Here is a 26,962-nt window from a genome sequence, read left to right as displayed (position 1 = left end):
ATTACTATCTTTCTCTGTATAAGTGACTAATTCTCTCCCTTTTCCATGAGTAGAGGTTGAGGTGATTGGCTCAGATAGGATAGCGTATTTTTTTGGTGAAACGAATGCTATGTGGAGTGTTAGAGTAAGGAAAGTAAGATGTCTGTATTAATAGCTTTGCTATGTTTTATCATTGTTCTCTCCATTTGAAGATTCAATATTCTTTAATTGTGTTTGAAAACTGGTTTACTTCCATTGCTTACTAAAATGGGGGGGAGGGGGGAGAATGGGAAAAAGAAGGTGCAATGCTTCTTGTTATTTAGTGCTAAAAGCTTGAAAGTGGACTGCTTGAAACTTGAAAGTGCATAGAACCGCCCAACATGATCTGCCTCATGCAGCAGAAGAATTAATTTATTTCAGAAATTAATATAATAATATTGTTATAGCTATCAGCATTATTTCTTCATCTTAACCAGGACTAACCAGAGATGATGTGTCTTGAGAAGGCTTATGGGAGAAATTTTCTAACTCATACTTTTCAGTATGCAACTGTACCTAATTGTTCAAAATATATGCATGAAAATATTGTTTTATGTCTTTAAAACTCTTCAAAAAAGAATCTACATTTTCAAGTGCAATTTTAAAAAAAGTATACAAGAGCAATCCTTTCATATTTCTATAGTAACTGATTAGGGATCACTTTCTCCTGGCAAATGCTAATCAAAACTCTCATTGCTACTAAAAGCACAAAGAATAATTCCATTACCTCTGATATTTGCTAATTCTGAGTCCTTAAAATAATATTATATTTTAATAAGGCATTAAACTCACTTAGACAATAGTGGATAGATTCTGATGTTCAGGATTGGAGCAGGTACTGACACAGGAAAATCAGGGTGTTAATTTTTTTTGTCTAGGTGTTCTGTAAGTCAGGGAAAATATTCCTTTTTGCTGAATCTGGAAAGATGTTTGAATTCTGTGGTATGTTCAGCACAACATATTTGTTTCCCAGACCTGGACAAAGTCTGCAGTGATCAAGCACAAAGCTGCCCTGTTGGTATCCTCAAACAGCACCCACTACATGTTTTGCACATAGGATAATATTATCATAGAACAGTTTGGATTGGAAGGCAGCTTAAAGATGATCTAGTTTAGACCCCTTTGAAGTGGACGGGGGTACCTCCCACAAGACCACGTTGATCAAAGCCCAGTCAAGCTTGACCTTCCACATTTCCGGGGATGGGACATCAACAATGTCTCTGGGCAACCTGTTCCAATATCTCACCACACTCACAGTAAAGAATTTCTCCTTCATATCTAATCTAAACCTTCCCTCTCTCAGTTTAAAGCCACTGCCCCTTGAGCTGTCAATACATACACTTGTAATCAGTCCCTTTACACCTCTGTTGTAGGCCCCTTTTAAATACTGGAATGCTGCTATAAGGTCTCTCCAGATACTTCTCTGCTCCAGGCTGAATAACCCAACTGTCTCAGCCTTCTTCATTGGAGTGGTTGGAGTGGTATACCTCTTCTTGACTTCCATCAATAGCTCCACATGGAATGAGATCTGGCTATCTGAATGAATTCTGCAAAGGCTATTTCATTTTCTGTGATATTGTTCACAAACATGTATTTGCACTACAAAAGATACTGATAGAATTGGCTGGTCTGTAACTCATCTGATCTCTGGTCCATTTCCAGAGGAAGGGGGATTTTTCACTTCCACAGCTATCTGTCAAGTTTTAAACAAATCCCATTGTCTTTGACATGCTAAGGATCCAGTCATTTAACCTAGAGACACTATGCATGCAGACGAAAAAAAAAAAACAAACCTAAACATGCAAAACAAGCAAAACTCCCCTTTTTATAAGTAGGTACAGAATCACATTTTAAATCAGATTTCATGTTGCTTTTTGTGTAATTTGTACTCCAAGGTCAATTAAACCAGTTTTGTACTGGTCATTGGCTGGTTACCCTTGCACAAAGTAAAAAGTTTTATCCTTTACAAACCTTTGTCTATTTCCTTGGATCCTTCTTCCCTGTACAGCTATTTTTATCCTAATTTAGTTAAAAGTTTTAAATTCCAAAGCACTGCACATGAGGTTAGCCAAAACTCATTAGTTATGTTATTTCCTTTCTGTCGTTATCACTCTATGTTTTCTGTTTGCCCATAAAGTCAAGATTCTTTTTCTTCTCTATTTTTATTTTTTTTTAACACCCAATGTACCAACGTCTGCTTCTCCAAGGTGTTGATAAGGATCTTTAGAGGTGAATCATACAAGACAGGTAAAGGTGACATGATAGTCTATTATCTTCCTCCAGATTTATACATTTTTACAGTTCAATGAGATATAACTCTAGAGATTTTTAAGAGAGAGCAGTTATACTTAAATAGAGACATCTTTCCATACTTAGAGATTTGATTTGCTCTTTTGGTTTTCTACCTGGCTGCAATCTATATATGTCACCATAACCTGATGTAGCATTTCCTCAGACTTTGCTCAGTGTTAATGGCAAGCTACTGTTTCTACAGTTTACCTGTACTGTCTTTGTAGAAAAAATTGCAAGGTCTGTCTACCAAGGTCTCATGGAAACCAGCCTGCCTTTATCTTTGTTTTGCCCATGAATGAGCTCTTTAAAAAGCAGAAGTGACTTTGGTATCCCTTGAATCTAATTCTAAAATTAAGACTTGAGGTTATAGTCACAGAGTTTATTAAGTTGCTTAGGACTAAGTAGTTCAAAAACTTCTGGAGACATAACCAATATACAACCAAATAGTTTCCCAATGTAATATTCTCTTCATCTTTCAACAGCAGTATAATGAATATAGCCTTTATTGTGAATCTTAAAGAGTTTTTTTTGTATGCCTCGAGCCCTTTTTCAACAGATCGTTTTCACTATTTATAGCTGTCATATACACATATCTGTTTGTGTTGTTTGCATATAAACAAGCATTTACAGAGCTTTTGCCCTGTAACAATGGCCAGACTTAAGTTCCAGCAGGCCAACTGCTTTAATTCACTACTTTTCTCAAAAAATCCTTTCAGAACACAGAGGCAGCAGTTTATAAGCCTCGCTTGTTTTGCTCTCAGTAATTGTACAGAAGTTAGATAAAAATTCTTGAAAAGCAGTAGCCCTTACTGTGTCTTTACTGCCTGAAGATTCAGAGCTTGACCCTGGGTTGGTTTACAAACTCTGCCCAGCTTCCTTTATCATACCTAGCTGTTTCATTTTTCTGGTTCAGATTAACAAAACTAGAAGAGCTAAACATGATGCATATTAAAATGTACTAAATGAAATGTTGTCTGTCTAGACATTCAATATCAGTTGCCAAAGATATCTGGCTTTCCTCATGTCTTTCAACAGTTATTCTTCTCCCAAGTCTCCAGCTTCTGTTATATCAGTAGCATTTAACCTCACAGTTGTAGCTACTTCCCTCTTAATGGAAATCTTTCTTACTCTAATCTCCACTGCCCTGAATCTTTCAACTTCAATATTCTTTCTGTCAAACTGTTTGTGGCAAAAACATCATGTCACAGACAGAAAGAAAGGCATTGCTGCCAGCTCTCTTTTTAGTTAGTCTACTCAACCTAACCTCAGACAACAAGAGTCCTATAGGGCAACCTATTCCATTTATTTTCCTGAACAGTAGCAGTCAGCCCTTGCTGTGCACACGAACTCAGCAGCTGCTTCTTCTAGAGCCTATCATAACTCATGTCTATCCACCAACTTTACCCAGCATAAGCTAACTAATATGCTCATCACTTTCAATGTGAGGAGTCAGTGCACAATTGCAAAAACTCCCTTAAAATGTTTTTGCAGTTATCCTAATGCAATTTGCAGCCCCTCATTGACTCACAGAGGCCCCCTGAGTATGGTCTTTAATGAGCACATCTAAATTAGGTCAGGCCAGTTATGCCCTAAGAGTGTCACTCTTTTTCCATTAGCTGTAAATGGAATTTAGGATGATGAGCATAAACATGGCCAGTGTCAACACCCTGGGCTGAATTCAGTTTCCTGCATATGGGGCACTCTCTTCTGTCTGGGATTCAAAGTTCCTAGCTGCTGCTTCTGGATGGTACAAGGCTTCTACAATGTATTGTTCCATATCTTCCAGCCTGAGTTGATGGCTTTGTTGCCTAAACTAAACTAGGCATTTCTGTTTATATGAAAAAAAGAATCTACTAAAAATTATATTTAAACTATCCCAGAATATCTCTTCTGGCCAAAGCTCCTGATTTAAAAAGTCTCCTTAAAGTCCCCTGTGTCATTTCTACCAGTCTTACAGGAGCGCCTCAGATACCCTTGAGTTCCTTGTGCAGTACCAAATGCCACATTTCAGCAAGCAAATCAAGACCTCAGTGGGATTCAACATGAAATTAAGGTATCCTAATTTATAAGCGAGGCAAACCACTTAATTTAGATGTCTAAATGCAGGTATCTGCATTGAGGTTGATGCCTAGATTTCCATTACTCTCCACAGAGAGCCTGAACATAATTCATGATATCTATGGCCATTTGGGAGTTTTGGGCAAGCAAATCCCCATGGGATAGGATGAACTTACACAAGAATTAAGTTCTGCTTATGAAGATTTGCAGTGGAAGCTGAAGGTTAGCCAATATGCCAGATTTCAAATAGCACTAAATTTCTATATGTGTGTGTGGTGAAAGATTACAGCCCTCAAATCAATAAAATCACATAGTCTAAATATAAGTCTGAAAAGCTGAAGAGACAAATTGAATCAAAATCTTAGACTAGATGTTATTAGTCTTCTTAAAAGTGATTACTTGAGTGTTTAATTGACTGACTGATAAAACTATTAAGAAATCAAAGAAATATAATTCCTGTATTTATTAGCAGGTCTATAGAATGGGGAGTGATCTCAGGAAACCAAAGCAGTGAATTAAAGTTTTTTGTGTTGAAATAAAAATTTATAGAAAGTGATTTTTCATATAAATTATTTAAAAGGCACCAGCGCAGGCAAGGGTTCTCTTAATCCTTGTTTTTTTTTTATCGAATAATGAACCAGTTTCAGTTTTTTTTCACAAGAAGATAATTAGTTGCTGTAAATAAGTACCAGATTTCTTGCAGGTCTGTCAGTTGAATATGGTTCCTAATATTTCTTCAGTTTACACTTTATTTTAATCACGTTTCCAATGCTTTTGGCATTGTATTCCTTTATTCCAGATTTATAACAACTAAAAAACTCCAGAGCTTAAGGATACTGTTGGGGTCTGAAAAACAAATCTTAAAAACTAGTTTCTTCTACAAGAATTAAAAAGCTAACACACCTTCCCTGCGGAGAGACTGAGGAACCTTAAATCACTTTTGCCTTTTTGCTTATTAAATGTAGGTGCCTAACATCCTCCATGGTTGATTCTGGGCATTTGAAGGGACGCTATTCAGCTGAACCAAAGGTACAGCTATGTCAAATTCTTCACAGCAAAAATAAAAACCATTGAAGCTGATAAACCTTTGCCCCTTTTTTACTAATACAGATCAAAGAGAAGGATCCCCTTTTATGTTTCCAATATATATATTGTAAGAAGAATCATAACCTCATTTTTGAACACTTATCTGACCTAATGCAAGAAAAAAAGTGTCTTCTGTTCATATTATCATTTCTTCTCGTTGATATTGTGAATATTTTTTGCTGATATCTCAGAAAATACTGGAGCTAAATATAGCTACAAAGCAAAGACAGAATTTAACTAAAGCAACAAAGGAATGGTTTCAAAATCAAGAGAAGAGGCACCACCTTACCTTCTCATATTCCCAAAAGGAAGGGGATAAAATTACAAATGTAGTAGGGGCATTTCTTCTAAAACATCACTGGGGGGAAGAAAACTTAATTTAAAAGGAAAAAAAAAAAAAAAAGACAAACCATAAAACAAAACAAAATCAATCTCCCACCCCCCCCAAAAAAAAGAAACTAAAAAAAACCAACCAACCAAACAAAAAACCCCACAAAACCAAAAACAACAACAAAAAACCCTACAAGACTGCAGCTGTCCCAACTTATTCTTGTTCCCTATGCTCCTCCTAACAAGGATATCTGAGTGGTTTGGGAACTTATTCCTTATATAACAAAGAATGGCACTTTTTCAGAGCTTTGAAATTTCATAATCCTCAGGGCTTATCTCAAGAGTAATTAACTCTGTGGCAACTAGCCTGATAAAACTCCATAAATCTCCCAGAATCTTCAACCTAGAAACATGTTTATTTTATTTCTTTTGAAGAAATTGAAAAACAATCTTAACTTTTAATTTAAGTGACAGCAGAGTAATACAGGAAATTTTTTATTATCCTAATTTTTGTTTTACTTTTCAAGTAAATATTCATAGATCCCTGATTGTAAGATTAAATAACATAGACAGAAAACTTTTGAGTAGGTTCTTAAAATGTCAAAGTAGCAATAACATTTTTATAAGGTGAGGGGGAAAATAGCTTCTTTCTTTCTCTGAATATTGTAAAGAAGGAAACTCAGAGAAAAATTACTGATATCCAGATAAAGAGAAAAAATGGATTTATAGTAACCCTTGAATTTTTTATATATTTCATACTGGCACAGTAAGGAATGTGTTTAAAATCATTAATGTCCTAAACCATTAATTTAACTATTAGTGGAAGTTTCTATCTCTATTGGTTTTGCATGACCTGGTTTTTAATTTTGGGCCACAGAGGTGGCTTCTGTGAGAAGCTGCTGGAAGTTTCCATGCCCTGCAGAGCCAATCTGTGATGGCTCTGAAGATGGACTTGCTGGCCAAGGCTGGGCCAATAAGGAATCCTGGTAATGCCTCTGTGATAACATATATAAGAAGAAATCAAAACAAAGGTCATTCTGCTATTGTAATTTTCTACCCAGAGAACAGAGGAGTGAGAACTTGTGTAAAAGCAATTCTGCAGACACCAAGGTGAGAAGAGAAGGAGGGCAGGAGGTGCTCCAGGCTCCAGAGCTGAGATTCCTCTGCAGACCATGGGGAAGACCACGGTGAAGCAGCCATACCCCTGCAGCCCATGGGGTCCATAGGGGATGCAAAGATCCAGCCACAGCCCGTGGGGGAGCCCGCGCTGGAGCAAGGGGATGCCTGGGAGGAGGTTGTGATCCTGTGGGAGACCTGTGGAGAGAAGGGCCCTGCTCATGATGAAGCATTCTGTCCTTGGAGGACTGCACCCTGTGGAAAAGTGACTCATGCCACAGCAGTTTTGGGAGGATTGTCTGCCCGTTTGATGGACTCATACTGCAGCAGTTCACAGGGAGCTGTAGGCTGTATCATTTCACTGTCATTCACATGCCTTGACATTTCTCCCAGGATTTTACCAGGCACAGAGGTAAGATTGAACTAGGAATCCAGTTCGCTGTAGTCATACACCAGCTAGAGAGGACAGTGAGAACACTTCAACAATTGAAAATTGGTATAGGATCTGTAAATATGCAGCTCACCATGTTTACTTTGCAATTAGCAGTCAGTGACAATGTACACAAACTCTTCCATTCTTTGCTTATAATTCCTACTGATTTCTATTAAGCAAATGCAGTTGAAGACTTTCCATTTGAGCTGAACAGGAGGTAGAGTTCCTGTGCTGGTAACAACTGAAGGATGAAATATGATTTGGGCCTTTTAAGTCTACCTTTGAAATTTTCTGTTTTCTGAATTGTTTTATGTTTACTTCTCCTTGCCCCCCTGTAAACTTTCAGTATTTCCCTCAAGTTAGTTCTGATTTTCATTTGTATTATCATAGAATTGAGTCAACTCATTCAAACTTTGGAAAAACTGCACAGTCAATGGATAAAAAAAAAATCAAACAGGAAACATCTTTCTGTTAGTTTACTGAATTGTATATATTCCAGAAAGGGTGCAAGGAACTCCATATTTTTTGACAGAAAGGCAGCCTAGCTGTGACAGAACCAAATAGAGAAGGACAGAGGATAAGCAAGGTGAGAAGGATAATTCCAACAGTTAACCTATAAAATGCAAATGCAGCCTAACACTCACTGAATGAGAGGAGAAGGATTAAAACCAAAAAAAGAAATAAAAATGAAAATTTTTATAGGTATTTTGCACTAGAAAAAGATAAATGAAGAAAAGAGGTGTGAAGAGGCATAAAATAGATATAAAGAAGTCTTTATAATCAATTTACAGGTAATAAAATATGCCCAGATGAAAAAGTTGAAGTTTTTAACTTGTTCATGACAAGCTATGGTTCCACTGGTGAGTAAAAACTTCTGAACAGTTGCACCTACCTGAAATAACTTAAACTACTTAAGTTTTGCCAAATTGAAATGCATAAAATTCTGGAATAACTCAATTTAATTTATGAAATAAATATTATTTCCTGTAAGTGTGATAGATTAGATTTTTGTTGTGGAATAGAGTTTATTTTTGTTGTTGTTTTTTGTTTGTTTTCTTTTTATTTATTTTTAATATTAACACAGACTTATTTTGTATAGGGAAAAAAAATTAAATTTAAAGATGAATAGAGCCATGAATTTTGGAAACACAGATTTACTCCATTCATGCTCTTTACCCTTCTCTGAGACCTGACACTCTTTTCCATGAAAGCAAATGTGTTTGGGATTTTAATGGGCTTCAAATATAAATACATTAATATCATATCTTCTAGCTAAGCTGGGATCTGAAGGTTTTCACAGTTTCTAGAAAGTGAAAGATCATAGACAATCTCCGGTGCAACAATGAACCAAATTCTTAAGGAGAGCAGTTTATGGTCTTCACATTTTTCAAGCCAAATAATTTTGTCAAAACCAGATCAATCTCATCTTAAAAACTTTGAAAACTCCAGGTAAAGAACTTAGAAGTAGTACCATTGCTTGATAATCAAATTTAATTAAAAAGGAAAAGAATCAAAACAAAATTTAAAAAAAAAAAAAAAAACAAAAACCACAAAAACTTGAACCCCAAACAACTTGTTTAACAGATGGCTCTACTAATTTGAAAGTTAAGAGCATACGGTATCTCTCAACTGCCCCTCATTAGAAAAGACAGTTCTCTTTCTAGACCCAAATCTCACACCAACCTACTCAGACCTGCTGTTCTCATGTATATTACTGTAAATTATTTACATAAGATAAGAAAAATGATGAAAACAGGACTGTTTCAAAATCTCATTTATTTACTGGAAAGACTGATTTTCCAAAACCTTTCATAGTCCTACAACTTGTCTTCCAGCACATAACTGATGGTCAGACACCCTAAAGAAATCAGAATTTACCAATCCTTCTTATTCTCACTTTGAATTAGTGGCCACACAGAGGTCTTTACCTTTGATCCATTTCATAAAAGTTATACTAATGCCAGATATGACCTAAGTAGGTATGACCTAACTTAACTATTTTTAATATGGATACCTATGTCTGAGCCAATCATAACACATTTCTTCCATGCACGGTCACAACAGAAGGATACCTCTAAGTGCACAGTTGAACTGGATTGGTTTAGATTACTTCAAGATGGTAAGAATTGTACCCAAGAAGTACTTGTTCTCCACATTGACCAGTCACACAGACTAGTGTGACTGGCTCAGTTGCAAATATTCACACTGCAGACAAGGAAAGTTAGGTGGCTGGGCATCAGTCAGTTGGTGATAAGCAGCAATTTTTTTCATTTGCATTATTTCTCATTCTTGGATTTTATTTCCTTTTTTTTTTTTTTTTTTTTTTTTTTTCTTTTCTCTAAAGATTAGTACTAGCAGTACCAGTAGTAGTATAACTACTGCTGCTATTGCTACTATTATAGTTTTTTTAAACTGTCCTTATCTCAGGTCATGAGTTTTCTCACTGTAACCCTTCCAATTCTCTTTACCTCATCCTTCTAGAAGCATCTGTGTAGTGCTTAGTTGTTGTTGGGGGTTAAGCCACAACAGATATTCATCTGTACACATACATACATTTTTTGTCTCCCGAAACATCCAGTCAATAATATTGAACCAAGTATGCTGGAAGCTTTTAAAGCGATTTTACCTTTCTTCTTTTCCTGTTTTGAGGCATGTTTTACCATGAGCTAAAGCACAGGCTGTAAGTCTGAGGGACTTTTATCCTGTCTTGTTCTACATTCAGCTTCTGTAATAAATGAGTGCAGCCAACACACCACTACATCTGACCATATATGAAGAAGCGAGAAGGTTAATAGCCTCTATGAGGCTTTTTTGTTTTTCCACAATGAACATTTTGTCCAAGCAGAACTCTTATGTGTAAAAATGTTTTAGTTTAAAACATCAAAATACAAATTATTCAGCTATATTAGAATATTGGTCATTTCACTTTTAATAGCCTGATTCAGGGTGTAAATAATTTGTCTAAAAATTAAATCAGGCATTAACCGCTTCTTTATTTAATGGCAGATATTTGAAGTGTTTTCTTTGTCATAACTGTGTCCCTTGGCAAACAGACATGTTGTACTACATATGCATATAAAACATTCATGCTACTGTAGTGTATGCTGCTAGAACTCAAAACAATCGCAGAGGAAAAGAAAATATGAGTTGCAGCAGAAATTAGCCTGAGGAAGCTGGAGTGATCCAGTTGTGTTGCTAACTGCAAAGGGACAGGGAAACACTGAGTTACTGATCAAGTGATAAGGCTGGAGACAGAATTTCTGGGATGAAAATCACCAAAGTATACAAAGCTCAGCAATGATACCAGCAATTTTAAAAGTTCAGCTAAACCAGTATTATTTTTCCCCCAGAAGCAGCCCAAAACAAATTGCTATGGAAAATATCAACAAACCTTGTATTTCCATCTACTATTCCCTTAGATTTCAATACTTTATACTAATTGAGATTCATGCTGCATGAGAATAAGATGGCTTATGCAATCCATAGCCTGCAGAAGACTTCCCTTTTACAAAAATATCCAACCTTCACTTGTATCCATTTCAGTTTTAACAGCCAGTTTCCCTTACTTTTTCCCATACTTTTTCCCTTAGTTTTTCCATTTTCTGATGCCGTCAGAAGAAACATGTCGTTTTTTCGGAAAACCAACAACCCAACCCAACTCAAACAAAAAAATCCAACCAAACTTGTAAAGGTCAAATGCTGGCTTCAACTGATATTTCCTCAATTCACTACAGAAAGAAGGAGTAGGTAGCTGATTCCTCATCACATTTTCATGCCACTGATGATTTTCTAGTTATCCATCATAGTCTCTTCAGTTGCTCATTTTCCAGACTGAAGAGCTCTAACTTTGAACTTGTGTTTAAGGAAGCCATTCCATACATTTGATCATCCCTTACATCCTTCTGTGAATTTTTTCCCTTTCTTCTACATCTGTGTGGAGAAGAAGGGATCATCACTGCACAGTGTATGAAAGGTACTAATATACAGTATAATTGTATTAAATGGAGAGATAACATACTACCAGGTAATACATACTATTACATAATTTGTATTATTAAAGAGGTTCTAAGCTTTAAGGTTTGCAGTGTTCATAGAATAATTCTTAGTCTTCTAGAGATAAAATTTCATTAATGTGTTGCACCTCAAAAATGGATTAATAACAGAGACTATCATAAATTATTGCATGAACATTGGTGCCATAGATGAATCTTTTTCTATGAGTTTTAAAAAAAATTATGAGGTTTGAAAAATCAAATTTTACTTTAATTGAAAAGCCAGCAACCAAGAACATTTAAGATATTACTTCAACTTGACTGTGTTTACTTTATATGAATGAAGAACTAAAATAAGGTAAATTTGACCTACAATGAATAATAATTAATGCAATCATGCAATATTGTATCTTAAGAAGATGTTGAGAGAGAAAGCAGGACAACAAAAGTTAATAAGGAAGAATAAAGTGACAGAAATTTCACTTTACCTAGTAAGAGCGTAGGAAGATCCTTATAGTGAATTAACATGCATTCACTATTAATAGCAACTCTATTCTTCATAATGTCCATGTTTTCTGCACTACTCTTATGATTTTTATTTCATTTTATTTTTGATTCTATATTTTATCTCTTTTTTTTTTTTTTTTTTTTTTTGGTTCTCAACTGGATGTTTTTCATTTGAGTCTCTTCTCCTTCCTTATTGTTCATATGCATACCACAGATCACACCCCTTCAAATACTGTGTTTTGAATAATGTATTAGATGCCTTTGCACCTGTTTGTGTATTGATACCTTGGCATCCTTTTACATAGCTGCACCTCTCCCACGTGCATTCCATTTTTGTAATTCTTTGACCTTTTCTGACTTATGTGCTCTTCCATTCTCATTTTGCCTTTAACAAGTTTTCTCTCTCCCTTTCTTCTGTGGATATGCAATACACTTAATACTCTCCCATCCTTTGTTGTTCAACTAATTTTCTAATGAGAAAATTTCCTCAGAATTGATATTAATTTGGTTTGAGCCATTTATAATTTCAGTTATTGTACTAATCTTTTTGTCTCTCCTAGCACAAGATTCTCTTATTTACAAATGTATGAAAAGTGTAAGCAAGCAAAAATCGGAAGAATGTAAACAGTATTGGGTCTCTGCCACATCAAAATATGCCATAAAAAAACATAATCAAAAGGGTTCAAATGAAATAAGGAAGGGTGGATTTTAATTTATTTTATTTTTCTGGATTTTCACTGAATGTGTGAAGAATCCTGACATTTCACAAAGATAAGAGGCTCTTGATAATGGACGTAGACCAAAGAAGATGAAAACTGATCCAAAAAGAAAAATAAATTTGTTAAGCAATTTAAAATAAATTTATATATTTTAGGTATTGCTCTGCTAAAAGTGCAGAAATTTTAGCATGAATGCAAGTTGGTCCAATAAATTTGACATTTACTAATATTTCTTTGCTGCCACTGAAAGTAACAGCAACAGGCAGTAGAGTAAGTGCCTGTAAAAAGCTAAGGAATATTGCTAATTAAAGCAATTCAAATTGCTTTTACACTGGTCACTCTGCCTAAGTGATCTCAAACACACAGTGGATCATGAAAAATTTATACAAATATCTTGTTTTGAAGCCAAACATATCCTTCACAGTGAACTAGAGAAAGCAAGAGCAAAGAGTAGTTTAGAGGGGAAGTATAAATTAACACACTGAAAAAATTACTAGATTTACATGAAAGAAAAAGTTTTTAGGCTGCTGTCATTATACTCTACAGGCAAATAATGAAAGTAAAATCTTGCTTAGCATTGTTTTCCCATTGTGTCCATTTGCAAGTCTTCCCAAATACTACCAGGTAATAGCCCTTATCTAGGCCGCCTATATTCAGGAAAATTATTCATTCAAAGAGATAGCACTTTAAAATGCAGGTCTGAAAAAAGAAAAAATTAAAAATATGTACCATAAGATAATATCCTCACAGGGAAGATAAATGTTCTTTTAAAGCAGTATCCTGAGTCCAGCAGAGACCAGTTGCAGATGCTTCAGGAAAGAGTGTAAGAAAAACAGCCTGTGGTTTTGTACTCTTGCATCACATCCATATCTAAAGGGAGCACCTGGACCATCTTTCTGTGGTCAGGAGTCATAATCAAGGTCAATGTGCTTGATCTCTGTAAAGCCATGCAGTATTTGACTCCTACTGTTTTTAAAGGTCATCTTAACTTTGCTGCTTCACTCATGTATAGATCTCATTTCCTCCAATGTCACTTTCAAAGACACTCTTCTGAAAGTTTTTATCTGTATTCAGACTTCACTCTATGCCAAGGAGTTTACTTGATTATTTAATCTAGGAAATTTTCTTGAGTTTGTTCTGTAATAATTAATGGAAAAAAAAATTGGCAGACTGCATAGGGAACATGCCACTTTTCTGTTTCACTCTATAACCATCAGAAGGGGCTTGCACATAACATCTCCCCCAAGCTGTTACCATCTTCTTATTTCTCATCACACTATCTTCCTCTTGTCTTTATTACAACAGTTTGTTTTCTATGTTGTTCCATGCATATTTTCCAGTTACCAAAACCCTCTGAATTTGGGATACTCTAGCAAAATCTCAGTCACATAAACACAATTTTTGAAGAGTCTCTCATGTCATTTGTGATTTTTAGAAACACATTAAATTTTCCTGAATATAGTAAAGCAAAACTGTACATAACAGGTTTATAATTTTTATTTTACATGAATAAAACTCTATTATCACCTGAAGAATTATGTAATCAGTTGCCTCATGAAAAACAAAATGCACCATTCTTTACAGATATTACCAAATTAAACATGAAGAGTTTTTTCAGCTAACTATTTCAAGATAAACAACTCTTAAAACTGTTGAGGAAAAAAAGAAATATTGGGATCGTGAAGGAAACAGCATTTTGATACTTGCAGAATTTTTTCTCCTGTTGACCTATTTTCAAAACAACCTGTTTTAACTAATTCTTACATTGCTTAGTATGTTGTTTTGATTTCTTAAAATAGATCTATACTTTCATTTACATATACAGATAAATATGACTATATAGAGGCAAAGAAAAACATGCAGAAATACTTGTGAGAGAGAGAGAGAGAGAGAGAGAGAGAGTGTGTGTGTGTGTGTGTGTGTGTGTGTGTGAGCGGGTGTGCACAGCATCTGCATCTATAACACTGTGTATGTTCATGTCTGTGTCTACATTTATGTAAAACTTCCTTTTGACCTTTGTGTCATCCCCTGAATCCCTGGAACTGCACATGGCAAACAAGGACTCCCTGATGATCATCCCAGAAGATGGGGGTAATGGTGTCAGGTACAGAGATGAGAACAGGTTAGCTTTATTGCTGCATAGGGGCAGACCTACTGTGCTGCCAACAATGGAGTGGGCAAAGTCTGAAGCATGGAGTAGTCTGCAACCAGCCTCCTAGCAGGAAAAGCCAGCAGCTTTCTCCCTACCAGCCAGAAATTTGAAGCACTGACATCTAAGAGTAATTCACTAAGTCTTTTTAAAGCAGGTCCTATGTAAAATGAGAGAATTAAGCCCAAAGAAATATTTCTGATTACTGTATTAGTCCATGAGAGCCACATATTTCAAGATTTAATAGATGCTGATTTCAAGACAGCTAAAAACCAGGAAGAGATTCTTGAGACAAAATATTAGTTAAAAGAAGAGAATTTGGTGCAACACTCTTACTGTTTTAGTAATATGTATATCTTGCAGACATATAACCGCTTCTATAGATACACAAATATAAAAATGAAGTTACTTGTGCAAGCTGAAGGTGGAAGAAAAAACTTGTTAATTGGTTGTTGTTAAAAAGGGATTTATTTTAAATCATGTCATGTGCACTCATTTTCCTAGAGTGGATCAAAAGTAATAAAAATTTTAAAAAGCATCAATGAAAACTCAGATTTTAAAAGTAAGTTACCTATATGTCCTAACAAATGGATCATTGTGACTTGGGTTAAATTATATTGTGTTTTTTTAAAAATATGAGCATCATATTTTTTAAATGTAATTATATTTGAAAGCATTATTCCTCTGATAATCACACAAAAAATGCTGATCTGATTAATTTCTCAATCTATGTTGGTGCCTGACAATAGAAAGTGAAAGTAGAACTTACTCCCTTGCATATGTTCTACAATTTTGGCATCTCAGATATCAGTAGCACAGAACATTTGCCCAGATACTTGATACATATGCAGTCTTTGTTTGTCAGTCGCTGGTTCTAGGGCTGTGCTGCATCCATTCAGTTCTGTGCTTTTCCTTTCTCACAACACATTCTGTGAAGCCTTGTGGACATTCTGCAAATCACTGTGCTGCATAAACTGAACTTTATCTCATCTCCAGTTAATTAAATCAATAGCAAGCCCTGTGCTTTGCCCAAGCAATACTGATGGGCTTTGACTGACAGCATCAGCTTTATGAGGCATCACAGTGTAAGGCTTTGTATGGCAAGTGAGTTCTTTTTCCTTCTCTTCATCACAATTGCTGACATTTTGGCTATATCTAGTGGGTGACATGATTCAGACAGGGCAGTAGCATGGAATTTAATAAGAAAGTAAGAAGGCTTTGCCTGTGACTGAAAGCCCCTAGTGAGAGCTGTGGTGTGTAAACAGCCTTGCTGCTGCTAACGTGTGGGAAAAACTTTAAATTTAGCAACAAGAACAAAATTATACTTTTAAAATCCCATTTATAAAGAAACTTAGGTGTCTTAAAATGCAATGCAATAGTGATAGTTTTCTCTGTAAATATCAGAAATTTATTATTAATGATCCTTGTGTGTAACATTCTGGAGATATAACATATTTATTTATATACATGTATGTATCTATTCAGACTCGCAAAAGTGAAATAATACACAGATTGCATTCATTCTCCAAGAGATGTAATACAGCTATTTTTCCTCAACACAGGAAATTATTTTGAAATATGAAGCTTTAAAATCCTTTTATTCAAGTTAAAATTAAAAGAAAACATAGACGATATAGATATAGATATAGATATAGATATAGATATAGATATAGATATAGATATAGATATAGATATAGATATGGAGATATAGAGATACATAGATATAGATATATATGTTCCAGCAAGAAATATTAGCCTGGAAGCAGAAACTAATGTGCATATATTATTTTTCCCATACCACACATTACTCCTAGGATCTTGAAAAAAAAAAGAAAAATTTGACTGGATATAAAAGTGCACAAAAGAAAAAATCATATTTTAAATATGTTGGTTACAAAGGTCTTGTCATCACCCACGGCAGTAGCAGAGCTCTCAAATGCTGCATGAAGAAATGTTTAAATGGAATCATCTGGACTGAAGAAAAAATAGGTATTTTTTCTTCTTAAATATTTTATTGTGTGCAATACTTCTGCTTTTAATGCTTACAGGAGAAAACAATACTCTTTTAAAAGGAGTGGTTTAATTATCTTTTATCAAAGTTTTATGATGCTCCCATTAAAAAATCCTATTTTCAGTAGGTGAGAAACAACATAGTTTAATGTTTAACCTCTTATTTTCTGTGTCAGATGCTTTTCTTAGCCTGATTTCATTTGTTTACAGTTTCTGGAAAGATTTTATCCTGAGTAGCCCAGGTTTTTCTCTCAGGCTAAAAAATGAAAAAAGATTGTTCAAATATAAATAATTTTAAAGTCACCATGACATTTTCTTTGATAACCCCATTTCTCTAAACTTTGAAGGAATTCTTTTGTTGACAAAAATTTCTGCATTGCCTTTTATTTAATTGTTATTATTTTTGTACTGCAACTTTAAATGACATCTCAATTTATAATGAAAGAGACTTTTTAAAATTTGAAAGCTGAATTTTAGAAGTCTGGTATTTCTCAAAACACCTAGGGCTTTCATGGCCATTCCTGCACCAAAAAAAGAGATTTAATTCATATTCATAAAGCTTTGGAATATACTGCAAACTTCAGAGATGCAGTTTGTTTATGCCTTTTCACAAAACACTTGGTCATGTGTCCTCCAACCAGGAAAGGGTTGGTGGTGCCAGTCTCTGCAGTCTCATATCACATCTATGTTTTTCCAGACAAGAAGGACAGGAAGTAAGTGTGAGTTTACCCCAATGCCCATGAGGCCACAAGGCATTGATCCATAGGCAGCTGGGATTCTGTCGACACCCAGCTGGAAAGATTAAGCTTTAAGTCTTCTGTCATACAGAAAGAAGAAATGAGACAAGGAATTTTGAAAACTGTATGCTTTCTGAAATGGGGTCTGAAAGTGGAGAAGAAATCATATGAAAGAGTTGGTACTGTGAAATGGTCTCAATATTAACAAAAAAAAAAAAAAAAAAGCAATTCAGAAGCATGGATTAGCAGGATTCGCATCATGAATTCCACAAGAAAGGACATTAATTAGAGCTACACAAACCCCCCACACACCCTGCAGATAGACAAATATTTCCCAAAAAAAGAGATTGTTCCAAGACTTCCTGCAAAAATGGTGGATATTTTTTGTGCAAGGAAGGAACAAAGGAAGAAAACTTATGTTGAATTGGAAATGAAATGACACTGAAAAAGTGACATATTCAGAAAGAAATGTGCCATTCCCATACAGTTCTCAGCCTATTCATTTTCTACAGAACTCCACAGCTCTTTTTAATCCAATTTAATTCGGATGATTAAGTATATTGAAATAGCAACTGAGATGTAGTAAAAGCAGACTGTCAGTCATATTTCCTCTGTCTCCCTAAGAAAAGCAGGAACTGCTGGATAAAAGGACACCACAGAAGTGTGTGTGGGAGGGGGGAGAGCAGGAGCACTCAGACGGGAGATGAAAGGACGGCGGAGGTTGTGCGCACAGACTCAGCTGCAGGCACGGGGCCCTGCTCCCGGCAGCACTGACTCTCCAGCTGGGGTATGGTACTGTGAGCTGCAGCAGCTACAAGAAAGCTGTCTGATCCTTTCCCCACAGGAATCTTCCTCAGGATACCTGAGGACCATAAAACAATCCAGGGGAAGACTTGCTGTATTGCTTTGGTCCTTATAATATTTTGTCTCCTGTTCTTACACCTGAGACTGTCCACTCTGTCTCTGCTTGGCTTTTTTGGGAACGGAAAAACAATTTATTTCAGACAGCTACTTTTTACTCTCACTAGCATTATGAAAATCATTAGTGAAATGAGCTCAAATACATTTTTCCTAGGGACCCTCTCAAGGAACTTGCTGTCCCCCTTTGCCCTGTAAATACAATAATTATCAATGTAGATATACAGGTAAAGCTAATCCATTTTTATTTTCTTTTAATATTTCATTCCTGTGTGCTATTTGATGGAAATTTAGGCTACACTGCAGCACTGCTTGTGGGCCAGCAACTTATTTCTTGTGAGTAAAATTCCTGTGATGTCTCTGGTAAAAGCTTTTGTCACAGGTGATAGAGGTAAGGGAGCAATGGGAATACAAACCTGCTGCAGTTTGCCTAAAATGCAGAAACATCTGCTTGAGTCATCAGTGGCTTGTTGGTTGAATTCAGCAGGGGAAAATCTGGCAATTAATCTGAAGTGTCACTATATTCAATAGAAATTGTTGTAGAGGGCTTCTGGGGACATAAAGGTAGCTCTGGTGACCAAAGATTGCATATGTTTCTGTGGCTTATTTATTTTTAAAGACTTCGCTGCACTCAAATAGAAAACTTTTTTCTGAGAATGAAGTCTTTGTGACTTTCTCCATAAATGGTGACCTACTTTGTGGAAATAGGTATGTCAGGATGGATATGGAGACTTTTAAAGAACATTATTATATGTACAAATTACAGATTATGGGAAAAGAGAAGTTATTAATTCTTTAAAGGAATTAGCTCTGAGAGAATAAAATTTATTCTGCTTGGTGCCCATGTTGCCCTTTGGACTAATTGGACTGATTTTTGTATGCAAATCCAGAAGCAGAATTGCCATTCTTGATCTCTTCCCTTCTTTTTCTGCCTGTTTCAAAATAATATTCCACACTGAGATCACACCTTAGTCTCTGGACAAGTATAAAATCTTTTAAATACTATTTCAGGAATATTGCCTAATCTGAAGAACAATCAAAATTATGAAGCGCAGAAATTAATTCATGGGTTATATATGAGCAACAGATCTTTCTAAAATTTCAATTTCTCTATTTTTCCAACCTGTTCTGCAGTATATATCATGTATCTCAATATTGTTATCTGTATCCACCCAGAGGACTGATTCAAAACTCACTCTAAAAAGCAGAATTCATCTAAAAGGATTTTGGGTCAGACCTGAACAGATTACCAGATCAAAAAATATTTCAATCCTTTAATTTTTTTTTAATACCTTTACAAATGAAGCTTACTAACAGAACAATTCTTGTTATATTCTATTGTTCTAATGGATCAAACATTTATGAGTTAATTCTGTTCTATTTTTATCTCTCTATGAAAACTTTCAATATGATCAGGCTGCTACTGCAAACATTTTTTATTTCATTTCAGCTAGTCTTATGACAAAGAAAATTCTAGAAGACTTACAATTCCTCTATCCAGTTATTTTATAGAATCTCTTTCCCTAATGTAGTTGAAGCAATAATAATAAGCAGCTATTTCAACTAATTGGAAAGGTGTGTCTACATAGAAAAATATAAGAAACTTTGAAGATACCAATATTTATCAATTTTATGACTGGCTTATTTGTTGGCTTATTTGATTGACTTATTTGTTTCTGAAGCACACCATATAAAGTGGTGGGCTACCACAAACAGCATTAAACTTTGAAACAGGGAGAGCAAAAATGTTTCAAAGTATTATTCTGTTTCAGTTCTTCTGCATACTACAAATAACATATCTAAAAACTTAAACATACTCCAGAAAAATTCTTCATGCAAAGCACTTATGAAGATTTCTATAAGTTTTAAAGTCGCATTTTTAAGTGAATAATCAAAGGTAGAACTTGTCCATAACCCACACATTCAACAGACACAAACTGTGGTTTTAAAACAGGCTTTGTGACCATTACAAGTGACACGGAATAAGTCTCATTCAATGGAAAAATTAGAATGCTGAATATTTAATTTCTCCCACACAGTTACAAGTAAAGAAGTTAAGATAACTTGTCATCGTACTCTTACGTTTTGAATACCATGAAAGATGTGAACTTATTCCCTTTGCAACATTGCACAATGCCATATAATATATTTTCAGAAATGTGGACATGACTTGATTATAATATAATCATAAGCTAATTTTAAAAGAAAGCAAAATACTCATAATTTTTTTCCTACACGCATACTTTGTAAACCAAGTCTTGAAATTGTTTAAAAGTGGTACTAATCTCTTCTACATTCAATATTGGTTTTCAAGTTTTCAAGCAACTGAGTTTTCCTTGTAGCTATTTTAAAATCTTGTTTCTTTCATTACAATCCTAAATTGAATCATTAATAGCCTAAGTTATTAAAGATTTGGGGAAAGCAGAGAGGAATATTAGGAGAGCATTATACCTGGAAGTCAGCCAGGTCGAATATGTGAGAGCCATCCAGACTCCTGAACTTAATGCTATTATTGAGTGATTTTTAACAATCAGAGGAGTTTCTGAAACACCAGCCTCACACTTATATCAACAACATAATTCCATAAAGAGAAAAAAAATATATTGTAACATCTGAAACAGGAGTGGTGAACTCGCCAATAAAATTCTATTCTTTATTGGAGAATAAGTCATCCTTAGAGGAAACAGGAACAAAGATGGGACAATCCTGGATGTAGGGACAGGCTGGGGAATGAGAGGCTGGAGAACAGCCCTTCGGAAAGGGACCTGGGGGTCCTGGTGGATGGCAAGCCTGGAGTAGAGACTAAGTGGTGACCACACTACAGTCTACAACTACCTCATGAGGGGGAGGAGAGGGACAGGTACCAATCTCTTTGCTGTTGTGACCAGTGAGAGGACTGAAAGAAGTGTTCTGAAACTTTGTCTGGGGAGGTTTAGGTTGGATGTCAGGAATAGGTTCATCACCCAGAGCAGGTTGGGCACTGGAATAGGCTGCCCAGAGAAGTGGCCACACCTACTAAGCCTGGTAGAGTTCAAAAGCATTTGGACAATGCTCCCACTCAAGTGGTGTGATTTTTGGGGTGTCCTGAGCAAGGCCAGGAGTTGGACTTAAAGATCCTCCTCCAACTTAGGATATTTTATAATTCTGCAACTCTGTGACTGATACATTTGACAGATTTCAAATTCCAGATTCCAGTTTTCATAGCTCTCACATTTGTCAGAAGCAGACCATCCAACCTATACTTTCTCTGTTGCCTATTAATCGTTTATCACATTCCACTCTATAGCACTGGAGTGGAAGGCAAGTTGTTCCAAAGACAAACATTTCTATTATGAACCTCACCACCAGCAGCAGGTTTGTTCATGTCAGATTTGTTCATGGCATAAACATACTTGATAGATGACATTTAGTTTTATGTAAAATAAATAGTTTGATTAATTCATCTGTGTTTTCCTGCAATTAAGTAATCTGGATATTTCCTGCCTCAGAGCTGGTGGTTTTAGAAATGTATCAGTCACATGGCAGCATCACAAACTGCACACTCTTGTATAAAGCACAACATATATATGCAGACCAAAATCTAAAAAAATCCCATCTTCTGAAAAATATTTCACACAAATGAATAAAAATGAAAAAAATAAAAGTGGCTATTTGAAGTTCTTTATTCATTGCCTGTTTTTCTTAAAATGAAAGATTGATTTGGTTCTATGTTTACTTTTATTTCAATATAGTTCTCAGATCCCTGCATCATCCAAAATTGACTGTCTTTGAACATTATGAAGAAAATCTGTCTAGCAAAAAGATAGAAGTTATAAAACAAGCATAATGCTGTCAGGCTTCAAGATCCATCAACAAATAACAATAAAAGCAAATTGTAAAAGCAATTCTTTTATCAAACCATAACATCTAGATGCCTATGTCAATGTTAAAAGTTATTTTTAATCTCAGTGAAATTTGGCATAATATCATAAAAAGTTATCTATCTTAAAAAATATTCCAATAACAATAAAATTTAAAAAATCTTAAATAATACCAATTAATATACATTGTAAGTGGGTTCTTTACGACTTTCATTAACTTTAGCCTAAAGACCTTAAGACAGTCATTAGAAATAACCAATCAGGAACCGAAAATGGATACATTTAGTAAGGGTTTGTGCATCTCCTCTTGCTAGCTATGGCAAGTATGACACTACAAATACTTACTTGTTTCTGCAGTTTGCAAAAAAAGTCAGTCAAGTTTAGCAAACATTATGATGCCGAGTTACTTATCAGTGTCCTAATAGTTGGTCCATTGAAAGAAAATTTATTTTGTGCAACATCAGTAAAGATAGTAAAATCTGATCTGAACTGAACACTAACAAAGTTTTTTCTCATGGAAAGGTTTTCCTCACCAAAGAGATGTGGTTTATCCAAGCTTTCCTGCAATATTCTGTATGTAGTATAGCCAAATCTTATTATATTGTTAATTAATTATTTTATCCCACCCTTTTTTTCTCAGCTATGTAGTTTAATTAAACCAAATCAATTTCTATGGATTATTTTAAATTTAAAAAAATTACATTGCTATTTAATGACCAATCTTTTGTTCTCTGTGATTGGCAAATAAACCTCTATCCACTTGCTTGCTCACTGTTCCTTCATCAGGATCAGGGGGAGAATCAGAACAGCAAAAGTGAGGAAATTCAGGGGTCAAGAGAGTTTAACTGAAGGGGAAAAAAAACAAAACCAAACAATTCATCAAGCAATGCAAAAAGAATCTCTCATCACTAGGAGATCAATTTCATTGATGTTTAGTCATGTTGCTAACCCAACATGACCAAAGCGATATTCCATTGCATGGAATATCGCTTTGGTCATGTTGGGTTAGCTCTCCCAGCTGTGATTCTTCCTAATTCTTGTGCAAACCCTGGGTACTCATTGACTGGCCAGAGTAGGAAAAAAGAAAAGACCTTGACACTGCATAAACACTGCTCTGTAACAGTTGAAACATTGTTATCAATGTTATTGTTATGTTATAACAAATATATTGTTATGTTATAACTGTTATCAAAACAGGTTTGGTCATAAATATAAAACATAGGAATGTGTAATGTGCTGTGTAATGCCCCAGTCTGCTTGGTGGGTTCAGGGGAAGGTAGTTGTTTCTACTCCAGTAGAAAGAGCAGTACATAGGAGAAACAACTAAATTGTCAGGAGATTTAAAAAAAAAAAACAAAAACCTTTTACTTTCAAATTTTGGAACATTCCAATGGAATAATTCACTTGGCAAAGTTTAACTTGGCAAACTTTAACCTGTCCAGACACAACAAGGGACTTGACCAGCTATTGATTGTAATTTTTCTTGGTCCAGCTTATTGTGCATTTTGAGAAGAAAAAAGTGAAGAGACGAAAGAGAAAGAGAAAGAGAAAGAGAAAGAGAAAGAGAAAGAGAAAGAGAAAGAGAAAGAGAAAGAGAAAGAGAAAGAGAAAGAAGAAGGAGAGAGAAAGGTAGTCACCACCCTAGTGTGGTCTCAGCAGCTTTTAAATACAGGGTAGTGGAGAGCACCTCATAGCACAAGCTTATGCTGATTTCAGCACCAAAGTCTCCTGCCTGCATTTCAACAGAGGCAGAATGTTCCCAGTTGGCCCTGGCAGTCAACCACCTCCATTACAGCCGTGGTCAGCACTGACTTTTCCAAAGCTCACACACCTCACAGCGCAGCACGGGAAGGCTCAGGGGTGCCAGGGGGAGCAGAACATTGTCCCACCCATGGCTGAGCTTGCCCTGTTCCCCATCACCCCAAACTGATTGTTTTGAGCCAGTCAGCCTCTCCTCCAGTCTCTTTCAGACTGTTAAACAAAAGTGAGCTCCATCCCAGCCAAAGTCAGCATTTTCCCTTGTCAAAATGAGCAGCTAGGTAAGTAATTTGGGTCATGGTCGCTTAATGTGCTTCTTAGCAAAGAAGAAGGCTCAAATTTATACTCTGATTGTGTAGTCAAATATTTCATTTCATTAGATGGCTAAAGAATTCTGCTGTATTTTTTTCTAAACATTGAAGCACTGTCATGAGAAAAGAACTTTTTACCATAACATTGCCAGGAGGGAAAGTCCCATTTGTTAACTATTCTGCCAGTGTCTAAAGGAGCAAAAGTAATAATATATAACTGTAGAAACAGATTATAGACGGTTAAAATTATAACAATTTTTTCAGGGAAAAATCTTTGTTTCAACTAATTTAAATGCATTTTAAACTACACATGTATTCAGAATATTCAGCATCTTCAAGAGAAATTTTGCATTAAATTCAAAGAGAATTTTAATTAATGAAAAATTTTCATATTTTGGTTTGTTGTTCTTTTTTATGATTTGACACCGAGAATTTTATGTATTGACTTTGTCTAGTCTCTGGACAATCTAGTCAATTTCTCTTCACTCAAAATAATTTTGAAATACCAATTTAACACAATTATTTATGTTCAATATTAGTTATGAATACATTGCTAAACAGTCTTCTTGTAGTCATTAGTAAAATGTGTAATCCTCCAAAGAAATACGTGTATTGAACAGCCACAACTGCCTAGCGCTTATTTAAAGGACTAGAAAACTGAGATTTAGGTAATGAGCAAAGAATCTCTAAATCAGTTTTTGGTTTATGGACCCAGCTTGAATACAATCTGGGGGAAAAGAGAGAGAAAGCAATACATGTTAAGACCAAGGCTGAAGCATAAATTGCATCAAAACAGATGTTAAGAGGGTTAACAGATGTTAACCCTCTTTTCTGGGTTATTTTGGGCAGATATTAGGAAGGAATTAATTGCACTGGGGAGAATGAAACACATAGATTAAATACCAAGTCACATTTTATGAGAAAATGCTAGGGGTTTTAGTATTATTGTGATTGAAAATAGGAGGGATTTGAAGCATATGTCTGTGAAGCAATTTGTGATAAAACTTCTGTAGTTTGAACCAAATTCAAAATTTCATTTGATAGGTTTCAATTGATAAATTACTATAGAGACAGGAATTACGATCTGCTAATTCATACCTTTATCAGGAGACAACTCTCTGTGTGTATGCTTACAGATTGATTATGCTGAGCAGTAGAAGAGAGATTATTGTAGAGGACTGACCTTGTCTGAATGTTCGATGTCCACCAAGCCACTCTGACACTCCCCCTTCTCAGCAGGACAGGGGAGAGAAAGTAAGATGGAAAGCAACTCATAGGTTGATATAAGGAAGTTTTCTAAAGAAAAAGGAAAAGATTGTGTGCATGCAAGCAAATTTAAAAAAAAAACGAAAAGAAGATATTTTATTCTATTACCAGCAAGCCATGCCTGGCCACTTCCTGGTGGTAAGCAGAGCTTCAGCATTCATCAAATAGTTGCTCAGGAAGGCAAACATTGTAAATAACAAATGCACCCACCTTCCTCCTCCTTTTCCTAGCTGTTGTATCTGGGCTGATATCATACTCTATGGAATATCCCTTTTGTAATTTTGGGTCAGCTGTATGAGTTGTGTCCTGTCCCAGGATTCTGCCCACCTCCATCCTACTGGCAGGGTGCGGAATGCTGGGGAGGCAGCACTGATGTGGTGGCAGTGCTGCTCAGACGTAGCCAAGGCACTGGGGTTTTGTTCTATTTGCAGGGTTCCCAGACAAAAAAAGAAATGATGCATCTGACTCCATGTTCACAGGAGGCTAATGTATTATTTTATGACACTGTATTATATAAAAGAATACTATACTAAACTATACTAAAGAATACAGAAAGGATACAGACAGAAGGCTAGAAAGATACTAATGAAAACTGGTGACTCCTTCCAGAGTCCTGACACACCCTGACCGTGATGGGTCATTAAGTCAAAACACAAGCCAGAAACCAAGGAAACAACAACCTGTTGGTAAACAATGTCCAAACACATTCCAAAGCAGCAAAACGCAGGAGAAGCAAATAAGATAATTGTTGTTTTCATTTTTCTCTGAGGCTTCTCAGCTTCCCAGGAGAAAATCCTGGCAATGAGATTTTTCAGAAAATATGACGGTGACAGGGTTTTACCCACACCTTTCCTACCAATACAAAGCACAGCACTGTAAGGGCTGCTGGGAAAATTAACTCCATCTCAGCCAGATCCAGTACAATTATCCATGACACACAATCTGCCACTTACATTTGAGAACCATCGTGATAAATCTCACCAATTGACTTGATTGGTACCAATTCATTTACATACTTAGAGGAAGAAAACTGCTAACTTTGAACTTAATCCAGCATGACAAACATTTTTCAGACAAGGAAAAGACTGACTTCTGGACATGAATTCCCCACATTTTTAAGCCTTGTAATTTCAAGTATTATGTTGGGACAGAGATCACAAAATCACAGGAAAAAAAGAAAAAAGTTTGGAAGGATCATCTGGTGATTGTTTACAATCACGTTTCCACTTGAAGGAAGGATAGTTTGAAACCTTAAATAAGAATGTTCAAAATTTTTTCAGTCAAGTTTTAAATATCTCCAAGGGTGTAAATTCCACACTTTATGTGTTCTGTTACTTAACAACTGTCATTGCAGCTAAACCTTCCTAATGTGCAGTGTGAATTTCCTTTGTTGTGACTATTT

This window comes from Serinus canaria, chromosome 1 (genome assembly GCF_022539315.1).
Source record: "Serinus canaria isolate serCan28SL12 chromosome 1, serCan2020, whole genome shotgun sequence".
Lineage (NCBI taxonomy): Eukaryota > Metazoa > Chordata > Aves > Passeriformes > Fringillidae > Serinus > Serinus canaria.
The sequence above is the reverse complement of the archived record's forward strand: the minus strand, read 5'-3'. Positions refer to the sequence as shown.